The sequence below is a fragment of the Fundulus heteroclitus genome, chromosome 14 (genome assembly GCF_011125445.2).
Source record: "Fundulus heteroclitus isolate FHET01 chromosome 14, MU-UCD_Fhet_4.1, whole genome shotgun sequence".
NCBI lineage: Eukaryota > Metazoa > Chordata > Actinopteri > Cyprinodontiformes > Fundulidae > Fundulus > Fundulus heteroclitus.
In genome coordinates this window covers 6071914-6081721 of record NC_046374.1, presented here as the reverse complement: position 1 = coordinate 6081721, position 9808 = coordinate 6071914, and positions in this window count along the sequence as shown.

Here is a 9808-nt window from a genome sequence, read left to right as displayed (position 1 = left end):
GGGAATCTATGGCTTTAATGACGTCCACGTTATATAGATTTTCCTGCTTAAAGCAATTGGTCGCATCAGAGAAAAGGAGGCTGAATACCTTTGCACAGAGCAATTTTCATTTATTTGTAATGAATGTTTTACATCATGTAGGATATTCCTTCTACATCACAATTGTATATGTTATGTTGGACTTTCACATAAGATTTAAATAAAATATTATTTTATGTTTGTGGATGTAATGTGACTAAATTTGGGAAAGTTTAGAAAAGGGCCACTGGAGGTGCTCCTCACGACTTACACGGCAGTGAAGGTCGAACAACGGCTTCCTTGGATCCACGCGTCACACTGCAGGAAGGTGCCGCCACCACCAGGGGCCGACAAATCGCAGGACAAGAAAGATCACACGCCAGGAATCATCGTCATCGACCTGAGCCACCGAGCTGGCTGTGAGGACAGCGGCCCACCACAAGTTTTGTTTTTTTTCCTTCTTGGTGACTGTTCCTTGTAATGCTTTTAAAAATGTTCCTGTGGGTTTGATGATATGGATTTGTTTGATTTGCAATTTTACAGTAGTATTGTCAGATTGTTGTTTTTTTTCCCCCGTTACTTTTTCTGTTTTTATTTTGTTTTATTATCAGTTTCGATTTAGGCATGAATGAAAATGTTTAGTTGTGTTACTTCAGTTTTGCTTAAGCAATGTTAAAATTGATATTTGGAATTTCAAATGTTTTTCCTGACATGATTCGTATTTGTTTTCACTGCTTGATGAAAGAAATGGAGAAGTTTTCTCACACCAAAGATCACTGATTTATGCAGTTTTTGTTTATTATGGAAGGACAGACCGGGATCTGATTGGCTCTATAGATCCTTTAAAATTAGCTAGTAATGGTAACTCCTAGATTCAACACAGGGTTTTCTGGCTCAGATTGGCCGAGAGCAGATCTCCCTGGGGGTCTCACCAGTTTTTACTACCCCTGTGGGTAGCGTTTTCTGGGTTTCCCCGGCCACACTGAACCTCTCCTGCTTTTGCTCCTGGTTTGGTAAGTTTGAGGGTGGTGGATGGTTATCCATCGAAGTGGTGACTTGCGGCTCGAGTAGGAGGGTTTTCAGGGTGGGGAGAAGGTAGACGGATTCGACCTAAATTAGTATACAGGCTTAGCTTAAGTAGTCTAATATACTAAAATAATGTGCACATAGGGACCTAAAACAGGCCTTACTTAATTAGTTGAACCCTAAATTGTAGGTGAATGCTAAACCTTTGATCTTGTGTGTTAAAACTCCATGAAGCATTCAAGCTGATCTTTACTAAAAGTTCCAGCACACGTGATTTGTAACTGTTATGAGTCCTTGGTGTTGTATTTGCATATTTATGTCGAGTTATCTTGTTTTTCAATAAATACTGTTTGTCAATAAAAGTGCTGGAACTTCATCACTCCACCGTCTCCTTATTCAATAACTCTGGGAAGTCAGTAGTTGTTTAGAATTCCATCCACAGGGAGCTGAAGAGTTTCTAAGACAAAGTGTGTTAAAGCAATATCTTCCACAGGGCGTGATATAGGTTGTGAGAAGCACTGACTGAGTTTGCATCGAGTTTGCACCCTCTAGCTATCCTAGGGTGTGCTCCACTCATGACAATATGTGTCCTTATTTTGTAACAGAATTGCTCAATTTAGTTAAATTGACACACACAAACTTCTTCTCTATTTGGTCTGGGTACTGGGATCATACGTGCACACCAGTCAGTAGGCTGCTCTACTCTAGAGATTACCCCTCTCTTCTGTTTGAGCTAGTCCTTTTTTACTCTGAGTAACAGGGAAGAGTGACATGTTTTGGGGTTGACAGAGCAAATGGTTTAGCATCTGCTTAAAGATCTATTCTGTATTCACCCTCCATGCGATCTAAGCCGCTGAATAGTTTTGGGAACTGCTCCTCTACTGCTTCTACCCTGGCCACCAACCCAATTGCTACACTTGCTGTGCGGCTAAGTAACCCTTGTGTCAGATCTGCTACTACATACACAGGCTGTACTGTAGTTTTGCTGGGAGTGCTCAGGTTAGCGGTAAACTTCCCTTTAACTGCTAGTGGAGACATACCTGCACCATACAATGTATATTTTGTGGGTTGCAGCTGTGGTGTCTGTGACAGAGAGACGTACACTTTTCCTGGCAACACGGTTACAACCGTTCCTGTGTCTATTTTGAGTAAATAGTTCAGATTGTTCACTTTTACTTCAGTGATCCAAGCTTCCTCCATTTCATCTGTTGCTACTGAGCCCAGAAATGCAACTTCTTCACCGTCATCACCTGCTGCCCATATTTCTCTTGTTCCAGATCTGCACACTATTGCATAGTGACCCTTCTTTTTACACTGATTACAAGGCATTTAATTATGTAATAAAACCATCTGCGGTTGCACTCCTTGTTACCTCTGGTTAAACTCAGCACGTTGAAAGCTAATTTTCCTTCTGACAACAACGTGCACATCCAGTTAGTATTTGGGAGTGTGGTACCCGCCTCATCATCGCATAGTTTCAGTGAAGGAATCATTTCCTATCCTTTGTTGCCCATGGTATATATCAGAGGGTTTCCCACTTTTTCAAAGTGGGAAAAAAGTCCCAATTCGACATTCATCAGATCCGGTGATGCGTTAAACATTACCAAACAGCATCTAGTGTGTGCCGTGCTTATAAAAGTTGTATAAATGTAGCAACAAATGCTCCTTTCTCTTTAGACAGACGAGATGCTTCCTGACGCTCAAGTCATGCATCAAAAAATAGGAACAGGCATATTGTGTAGGACCAATGATGTCAGACCAATGAAGCTTTGGACCAATAGTGTCCCTACCAAAGTTCAAATCAAACCTACGATCTTGCGTCTGACGCCCTGTCAGCAACACTGCACACCTTCAATCCTCTGACCCTTTGATTTGAAGTATATTTTTTGTTCCAATGCACATCTTAATGTATCTGAAAGCATGTTTCACCGTGCTCTAGTGTTATTGAGTTGGCTTAAAAAGTGTTGTGGTAATTTACTAACCACAACGTTCAAGTCTGGTCTGGTGCAAGTGGATAACTGAATTAACACATCTCTGAATCAGTGACGTGCAGTCAGGGGAGGCAAGTGAGGCCAGGCCTCCCTTGTCATCATGGAAAGAAAGAAAATATATAATAACATAGTATGAATTTTGATTCACTCAGTCATTTGTAATAAGTATTTTTTATCTAATTTCCTCATTTTTGATCATATTCTCTTCGAAATCGCAGACTTTTAGCAATTTTTCATATAAATCCTTGGGGGCGCTTGATAGCGAAGCCGGTGAGGCCGCAGCGAGTTTGGCCTCCCCTGGGATTGCGCAATCCCATGTTAACTGGGCTGGCTTCCATTCCGTAAATGCATCTTCCTGTCTCTAGATCATGAATTCAATTTTCAAACAGTTATGAACTGAATTTCCACAATTTAATATATATGGATTACGAATTGTGTTTTGATCATCAAACTGTGTGCAGATAATAACATGTTTTCGTGCTGCTGGGCGATCATAAAAGCCAAAGAACTGGTTTAGTTATTTTTATTTATTTTCTTTTTATTTATTTTTGATTTTGATTTTGCAAAGATGCCTACCTTCTCCACAGTGGACCTTGACACACTTCTACAGAAGATCGCTGTTATAGAACAGAAGATATGCCAACTCGAACTGAATTATGATGTAAACGGCGCGTATGGAAATTAAACAACCCTGCCTGTGACTCCAAACGGGGACCACCAGCCCAGCAACTCTCTGAACAAACAGATCCCTGAGGAAAACGAGAATCCCTGGACCACTCTGGGTGCAAGACCAAAGGACCAACGAACCCCACGCCTAGACAAAGAAAACTGGCCGAGACTACAGAGAGATGTCCCAGGACAAGTGAAACAACAGCGGGCTGTTCCCACAACAAATGATGGGAGTAAACCTGCTGGAAATGCTGGAATTCCTTTACGAAACAGATTTGCTCCGCTCCAAAATGTGACCCAGGAGAATCATGACAACACTCAGAGGTACGTCAACGACTTTCGCTCTAATAAATCAGAGAAAGGACATGCCACGGGGCCAAGGACCCTGATTTTATGCTGTGTGTCTGTATGTGGGATTAAACATTTCTCTAACAAGAAATACACAGAGGTGTTAATTTATAACGACTCGAACTATGGCCCGGTGTCTGATTTATTAGACATTGTTACGTCCCCAAAGTCTAGGGGTTCAGGGGCAGTAACATAAAAATGGGTCCAGAGAAAGTAGTATAAGAAAAAGGAGTTTTATTACAAAAAAGAAGGGGTTTTAACAAACACAAAACAATACAACCCAGTTTAACACAAAAGGTCTGATAATCTTAACAGTGCTTAGAGTAAAGTAAATTACTAAGAGTTTAACCAAACTAGGAAGCACAACTAATTCAAAGGAGTCCAAAACAATCCAAATCAAAAGACAACAGGGAGCACCAAACCCCCCCACTAGCTTAGAGCTAGCAAACACAAACAGTCAGACTGCTTCAGCAGAGCACACAAAAGTTCCAAGAGGTCTGCAAAACAGTAGCAAACAAAAGGTTGGGGAACAGCTTTACAAAACCTCTTCCTACTAGCTGTCCCCCTGAAGGAATGATTTCCAGGCCTATTATACAGTTCAGGTGGGCCTCATCAGAGTCTGATTGGTTTTGCTGGTCCAATGGAGTGGCTGCTCTCCTGAAGCCTCCAGGCAGCCAATCAGCAAAGGTTTTCTTGCACAGCTGAACCTGCATGACAAAACAAAGGAGCCTGCACAGCCTCAAGAGGCCAGGGGCCGTAACAGACATCCTTCAGACAGACCTTCCAAGGATCTTGAAAGAACGCCCGACCTTGGAAACACTCATAATACAAGCTGAAGCCCTGGGTGACGTCTCCCGGATAAGAAAATCAGAAGTATTGAAAGAGGATTACATTCGTCTGTTGAACTTAGTTCATGGCAAAAATGTCAAGGTGCTTTTCAGCGGCCCTCTCCCGCCCGTGACCTGTGGAGACGAGATGTTTTCCAGAATTCTGATGCTAAACAAATGGCTGGAAAAAACATGCAAACAAACAACTGTAACCTTCATAGACAACTTTAACATCTGTTGGGAAAGAAGACATCTTTTCAACAGAGATGGTTTCTCTCTAAATAGGTCAGGTGCAAAACGACTGATTTCAAACATCTTCTATTTTGTGAACCATGCTCCATCAGCTTTGTTCCAAAACAAAGTACATCCAGTGCCTAAACAAAAGATAAGCCCAGTGCAGCCCGAACAAGCCAAGATAAAGACGGCCAGAAAAATGACACAGAATGAGGCGTTGTCAGAGCTACAGGACGATTCATCCCAGATCTCAGCAGGACAAAGACAGGACCAAGAACCGCCATCGTCATGAACACCGATCCAGACTACACCCGCCTCGCCTTCCTCTCCACAAAGCCCAGAGGTTCCTTTCCTGGATTTCTTTCATAACATGAACAAAGTCCTTAAGATTGGTCTACAGTTGACATCCTCTCCACATATTAATTCTGAATACCACAGTTCTGTGACAAAATCAGCATCTTCCAAAGGACGCAGAGGTCCAGATCCTCCTCTTCCTCTATATATTACAGAACATGCCTGTCCTGAAGACCTTCGGATAACTTCCTTGTGATATTCAGCTAGCCCTGGCAGTACGTTTTTCAGTCAAGACCGCTTCCAGCATAAGCCTGGGCCTCCTGACGGAGAACATGGAATATCTGTTATGATACGTGGCAGAAATAAGAAAAGCAAAAGGAAAACAGACAGGAATAATCAGTCGTACTTAAAAGTCATAAACTGTCAGATGCAACCTGCCACAGAGACATCATCAACCACCAAATCATATAAACTGGGTTTACTAAATATTAGATCTCTGTCAGGAAAATCCCTTTTAATTAATGACTTCATTATTGACAATAATCTTGATGTTATGTTTTTAACAGAAACATGGTTACATGAATTTAATGAAGCAGCCATTCTGCTGGAGTCGACACCTCCAAACTAAAATTTTCTTTGTGAAAGCAGACAGCAAAAGAAAGGTGGAGGAGTAGCAACATTGTTTAATGATTCACTAAAGTGTAAAAAGGTGTTTTTGGGAAAATTTGACTCTTTTGAACATTTGGCTCTCCAGGTAAAGGGCCCGATACAAACTATGTTTCTGAATGTTTACAGGCCTCCTAAGTCCACATCAAACTTTTTTAAAGATTTTAGTGACCTGCTGTCTGTGATATGTGTTGATTATGACTTTTTAATTATTGTGGGAGACTTCAACTTTCACGTTGACAACCCTAAAGACAGAAGTGCAAAAGAACTGTGTGACACACTTAGAAACTTTGGTTTAACCCAACATGTTAAACAGCCAACACATAAACAGGGACATATTTTAGACTTGATCATCACTAAAGGTCTAAACATTTCTAACGTCAATGTAACTGATGTTGCCTTATCCGATCACTTCTCCGTTACCTTTGAATGTATCATTTCCAGTGACTCATTTAGCCAAAGGGACATTGTAAGAAAACGCACCTTTAGGGACAATGCCACAGAAAATTTTATTCAAGCTTACTCTGCTACTTCAACCTTGGGCTGCAACTCAGTAGATGAGCTAGTAGATAACTTTCATCCTAAAGTCTCAGACATCATTGACTGCATTGCTCCAGTCAAAGTGAAAGTTGTTTCCGGGAAGAAAAAATCTCCTTGGAGAAATGCTCCAGCAGTTAGAGGTGAAAAAAGGGAATGTCGGAAAGCTGAACGCAGGTGGAGAAAGAACAGACTCCAGGTTCACTATGACATCTATAAAGAGAGACTTTACAGATATAACTTACAATTGAAAAATGCAAGAGAATCTTTCTTCTCAGAGATCATCAAGAAAAACATTAATAATGCTTGTGTCTTATTTTCCACAGTTGACAGATTAACAAATCCTCCTGTGTCCGTGGCTTCAGAACTCCACTCCACCAGGGCCTGCAATGAATTTGCTAACTTCTTTACTGAAAAAATCCTAAAAATTAGAGGATCAGTTTGTACATCCACACCAGCTCCAGAACCAAAGCCGTATTCAGCTGGAACTTATCCTGACAAAATGTCCCAATTCAGCCAAATAAACCACAAAAGCTTAGAGCAGATCATTCAGCAGCTAAGTTCCTCTTCATGCTGCCTTGATGTTCTACCCACAGTTTTCCTTAAGAAAGTTTTACCTGTCATAGCGTCTGAGTTGACTCAGATAATAAACACGTCCCTTCTGTCAGGTGTTTCCCCCCAGTCCCTAAAAACAGCAATTATCAAACCACTGCTGAAAAAGAATAATTTAGACAAACTTCTACTCCAGAACTACAGGCCCATCTCAAACCTCCCCTTTATCAGTAAGATTATTGAAAAAGCTGTATTTCAACAATTAAACACCTTCTTAACAACGACCAGCCGCTTTGACGTTTTCCAGTCTGGCTTCCGTGCTCACCACAGTACAGAGACCGCCCTTATCAAGGTTTTTAATGACATCCATATAAATACAGACTGTGGAAGAACCACCGTGCTGGTTCTATTGGACCTCAGTGCAGCATTTAATACTGTCGATCACTCCATTCTGTTAAAGCGCCTGGAGAACTGGGTCGGTCTCTCTGGTACAGCTCTCAACTGGTTTAAATCCTACTTAAAGGACAGGGACTTTTTTGTATCAGTAGGTAACTTTACTTACCTGACTCCGCCAGATAGATTTGCTCCGCATATCCATCTGGAAACCTTCCGTTGAAGTAATTTTGGGAAGGGGCGAAAATACTGGTTAGCTGATTGGCCTATGTTGGTGATAGACGGGCCAAATGAACCAATCAGATTCGTCGTCGCTCGTAACAGAGCGACGACGAAAACACAATCACAAGCCAAGCTACTCTTGCTGCTGCAGGTAAAGGCTCGTTAGCTCAGCAAAGAAATACTCTGTAATTCCGATAAAACTTGCTCGATAGCCACGCTAACGCTAGTTTCATCGGCTGAAGCCGCCATGTTCTTTAGACTGAACTGTCGCGCTTCTCGTTGCGTCACACCTCAACCCGCCTCAAAGCCAACGCTGATTGGACGTTCGTTTGGTGAACGGCTCCAAATTTTCTTTAACGGAGAGTAGCCAGACTGATCTGCGAGTGAAACCTTGAAAGCTCGCGAGATCAGGATGGTCTCACGAGGCTATAACTTTACATCAGAGATGACAAAAATCACATGTGGGGTCCCCCAAGGGTCCATCCTGGGTCCCCTCCTTTTCAATATCTACATGCTCCCTCTTGCTCAGATAATAAAAAACAACAACATCAGCTATCATAACTATGCAGACGACACACAGCTGTACATCACCATGTCACCAGGTGACTATGAACCAGTTCAGGCACTGAATAAATGCCTAGAAGAAATCAATACTCGGATGCGCCAAAATTTTCTTCAGTTGAATAAAAACAAAACAGAAGTAATAACATTTGGACCAATAGAGGAGAGATCAAAAGTTAGCACACAGCTCCAGCTGCTTCAGCTAAAAACCACCAATCAGGCCCGTAATCTGGGAATAGTGATGGACTCAGACCTGAACCTTCAAAAGCATCTAAAGACAGTTACAAGGTCGGCTTTCTATCACCTGAAGAACATTTCTAGGATTAAAGGACTGATGTCTCAGCAGGATCTGGAAAAACTAATCCATGCGTTTATATTTAGTAGAATTGATTACTGCAACGGTGTTTTCACAGGTCTGCCTAAAAAGTGGATCAGACAGAGATCTGGGGTTACCGGCCAACGACTTTAACCAATCTAGATCAGATTTAGATTATAGCCCAAGGCTGACGACATAAAACAGCATCAACATGTTGCTGAGAAAATAATACCGGCTAAATTTCCCTGTGATATTATTTCCAGATCTTGTCAGTTGATATAGCTGGTAACTCTACCTTGCTTTGAGTCGGTAACAATAACATGTTTTTAAATCCTTTAATAAAGACAAGTGATTAAATTGCAAATACTAGCTTATATGATTCTATGTAGACACAAATACAAACCCAGTGGATATGATTATGCTTTCACAACTTTACTCCAACTTTAAGTTAAAAAAAAAATCCTTCATGTGTAGAAAAGGGTGGTGACTCAGAACAAACATGCCAAAAAATAAATACATTTTTAAGTCATTTAACTAAGCAAAGTGTTAAAGCTCCATGTATCAAGTTGCAGGTGCTGAACTCCTAACCAGCTCTGGGGCCGTAGTCCTGAAGCCCAGCCTGACCACTGACCCCTCTGCTGGGAGCTACTTAAGGATGTCTCCCTGTGGGGAACAAGTAAAGTGCTGAATTAATTGTTATTGTTGTGTGGGAAGTGAGGGAGGAAAAGCACCTGTTTTATTGGGTACCACATTTACTCTCTGGGGAGACTGGAGACGCTCCTGGCTATTACCCAGCTCTATAGGGTTATTCGCGAAGCCTTTGCGTGACGTCACGTGTGACGTCAGTGCGCTGACTGGTTGGCAAAACATGGCGGATAGTGTAAACAGGACGAACTCGAGCGGATATCTTATGCCTTTCTCCGCGTATGCGAACTCCCTCCCTTCAGATGCGAAAGAGAGATATAAGATAAAGTTATTGTACAACGCTGGTACGTGTTCCTTGCCCGATCCATATAGTTTAACGGAACAATGGAGCAAAAATCCCGACGAGTGGCCGGACCTAACGTTTGGCGACATTTACCTATATCTGATCGATACGCCATCCATTTTCACCAAAGAATCGATGAAAGCCTACAAATCGTTGGAAGCATACA